Genomic DNA, 4,114 nt, shown 5'->3' with positions numbered 1-4,114 from the left:
GCAATCCAAAATTAAAGTTATCAAGCCCTACAAAATGATCGCAACCAAACTCCAAACCAAGAGGGTGATAACTCATAGATAAAATAGAAAATAAAAACTAAAGACATCAATTAACAAAATAAACAAAATCCTAATTACCAATAAAAAGTATCTATTCACACTATTCACATATTAACAACTACCAAAACTATAACACTCATGAGGCTAGTTCCCCGGCAACGGCGCCAAAAACTTGATGTAGTGGGATTTGCACCGGTTAGGAATTTCACTCTAGAAAAGAGAATGTCTTTGTCGATAGTATAGTCCAAACCGGCAATTAGATCCCAAACATAAAAGTTTAAAATTTCTAATTCAAATAACTGAGAGTAATTAAACCTCGGGTCGTCTTCCCTAGGAACTAATGCCAACAAGTGCATAAAATTGGTTGCAAAAACAAAGGGTGTTTTTTATAAAGAAGCGAGGAATTAAAGGAATTAAAGAACGGTCCAAAATTGTAATTAATAAACTAATGAAGGAATCAAAGAACTATGTATGTAATATGAACAAGTAATGCTTTAAAGTGATGGAAAAGTGGTTCAAAACATAAATGAAACCTTGACTTGGGATGAGTTATGGAATTCCTTCCTTGCTATAACCACAACTGTGATAATTATGATGAATTAATCTCACTAAGTCAACCCTTAACATCGAAGAATAGGTCAAGTGAGCATAATTGTTATTAATCCACAAATCCTAACTAACTTACTAATTACCTTAGTAAGAAGCTAGCATTAGTGGAAACAATAATAACTAACACAAGAATTATCACTAAATGTCGGACATTATGACTCTAGTATTCCATAATTTCATTTTCCCAAGCCAAGGAATGAAAATTTACCTCATAATTAAAATTGGCATTTTATCAAACACATATTGGGCATAATCATAAAACATGGCAAAATTGGGAAAATGATGAAAACTATGAACCACAAAAGAACAAAATCAACAATGGTAATACAATAAACATATAAAAACCATCAAACATCAAATTCATTAACCAAAACTCAAAATTGCAAAACTATACATATATTGACAACGGAAATCAAAATATATGAAAGTGTAGAACAAGTAGTGTAATAAAAGAGAAATTAAAGAAATACTTACAATGAGATTGCCAAATCCAAGATCAAAATTGAACTATAAAACGCTACATTGAAAACCTAATTAAAACCCTAAGAGAGAATTTGTATGCTACACTACTCCTACTCCTACTATGTATTTTTTTCTAATCTCAAATGAGCTCCCCTTGATATGTGTTGTTGCCCCTACATATAGCACCTCAAACCAGTCTTCAGCACTTTAGAAATGGGCCAAAAGAGCCCCAAAATCGCAAGCCACGTGCTTCATTAATGAAGTCACGTGTTGATACCTGTGCGAACGCACAGATGTGTGCGTACGCACACTTCGCTGAATTTTCACTAGTGCGTGCGCACAGAGTGTTGTGCGTACGCACGCATGCTGATTTCCTTCTCGTGTGCACGCACTGGATGCTGTGCATACGCACACATGGCTGTGTGCTTCTCCTTTATTTTCTTCATGTGTTCTCCCTTTATACATGCTTCCTTCCACTTTTGCCTTACCAATCTTGCCTCTAGGACCTAAAATCACTCAACAAACATGTCATGGCATCGAATGGCATAAAAGTGGGATTAAAATCACTAATTTAAGCACAAAAATGCATGTTTTCCCATTTAAGTCCAATTTAGAGATCAAACGCAAAAGTATGCTATTTTGGTGATTAAGTGTGAGTTTATATGATGAAATACATTCAAATCAAGCCAAAATATATCGTCAAATATGGACTCATCAATGATCCATATTTATTCAAAAGGTGTTTGGACGGAACCATCTGGAGATGTATTTCAGAGGAAGAGATTCCACAGATTCTCTGGCATTTCCATGATTCCGAGTATGGTGGGCATTTTGGTTGAGAAAGGACAACGACAAAGGTCCTTCAATGCGAATTTTACCGGCCCTCACTCTTCAAGGATGCAAAAGAGTTTGTAAACAAGTGTGACTCTTGCCAAAGAGCTTACAGCTTGCCCAAGAAAAATGAATTGCCTCTGAATCCTATTTTGGAGGTTGAATTGTTTGATGTTTCGGGCATAGACTTTATGAGACCATTCCCTTCTTCTTACTCCAACAACTACATCTTGGTGGTTGTTGACTATGTCTCTAAATGGGTAGAAGCTGCACCTTTGGCCATTAATGATGCTAAGGTGGTGATGATTTTTCTTAAGTATATCTTTAGTAGGTTTGGTGTTCTCCGAACCTTGATCACTGATGGCGGCAGCCACTTTTGCAATAAACAGTTAGATGCGCTTCTTCTTGAGATATGGTGTTTAGTATAAAGTAGCCACTCCTTATCATCCGCAAACAAGTGGCCAAGTAGAGTTCTCTAATAGAGAACTCAATGTGGGTGCCTCAAAGAAGAATTGGGCCAGGAAGATTGAAGATGCCCTCTGCGCTTACCGCACAGCCTTCAAGACTCCGATTGGGATGTCACCTTATCAGCTTGTCTACGGCAAGGCCTGTCACCTGCCAGTAGAACTAGAGCGCAGAGCTTATTGGGTAACAAAGTTTCTGAACTTTGATGCAAAGGCAGCTAGGGAGAAACGGCTCCTCCAACTTAATGAACTTGATGATTTTCGGATGGAAGCCTATGAGAATTCAAGGCTCTATAAAAAGAAGACCAAGATGTGGCATGACAAGAGGATAGCCTCAAGGACCTTTGAGCCTGGACAATTAGTACTCCTATACTATTAAAGGTTAAAACTTTTTCTTGGAAAGTTAAAATCTAAATGGTCAGGACCTTTTACTATCAACAAGGTCTCACCCTATGGTCATGTGGATATTATGGAAGGCAATTCAGGGAGAGCTTTCACTGTCAATAGTCAGCGACTCAAGCATTATCTTGGAGACGAGATTGATCGTCAAAGGACCAGACAACTCCTCACCTAGAGGGGTGAACCATCAAGCTAGCGACGTTAAAGAAGTGCTTGTTGGGAGGCAACCTAATACTTAGTATCATTTGATTTTGTTTTTTTCTTTACTTAATTCTTACTTACTATCTTCTTTCATAATATGCATGACCATTCATATGAGTTTGGTGCAGGAAATTGGTGTGTTGACACATGATCCAAGCTAAGTTTAGTGTGGTGGAGTTTTCACGTGGCACGCCACTATTTCACGTACCAGGGGGAACAAAAATTTTGATTCACAAAGCTTCTGTTAAGGCCCTACGTGGTATGTGAAACAACCACGAACAATGTGGTTGAATTTGACACTTCCAAGGGCATTCTATAGTCCCTACGTGCAACGTGAGAAACTCCACGTCCCACGCCAAATGGAGGCCATGAGTACGCACGACGTATGTGTACGCATGAGGGGAGCATTTTAGGGATTTGTGCATATGCACAACCTGTGCGTACGTACAAGTTGAATTTTACATCCCACGTGAAAATTGCTATGTCCCACGCCAAGCTCATACCATATTCCCAGGGACCCTTTGTCAATTCACGTGCCACGTGAATTACACCACGTACCATACTACAACTCATAGATGCATCCCAGGAACTTGATTTCCTCACGTGCAATGTGAAACTTGTCACATACCACGCCATGTATTAAAAGATACTCCCAGGGATGTTAATCATTCTCATGTAACACATGAAAACCCTAGCATCCTACGCCATACACTAGGACAACTTCTCAGGGACATTAATTAAGCTGTGTGCAATGTGAAAGCCCTAGAGTACCACGTCATACATCATAGTGCACCCTTGGGACATCCTTTTAAGCTCAACTATTCATGCATGCATTATCATTTTAGTTTAATTTTGTTTACACCACAACCAAACCTAAGTTTGGTCTGGTGGCCTCCATGCATGCATACAACCAATATGCAACCCTAGCTCCTAACCTTATGTACTTCATGCATATATTTTTTCTTTCATTTTATATTTGTTTTCCCTCCTTTTTATCACTTGAATTCATTTTTGTTTGTAGTGCTTATGACCACTCAAGGAATCAGAGAATTTCTGCAAGCTTCATCATCATCACTATTGTTTTGATC

This window comes from Arachis ipaensis, chromosome B07 (genome assembly GCF_000816755.2).
Source record: "Arachis ipaensis cultivar K30076 chromosome B07, Araip1.1, whole genome shotgun sequence".
Taxonomy (NCBI): Eukaryota; Viridiplantae; Streptophyta; class Magnoliopsida; order Fabales; family Fabaceae; genus Arachis; species Arachis ipaensis.
Note: the sequence above shows the minus strand (reverse complement) of the source record.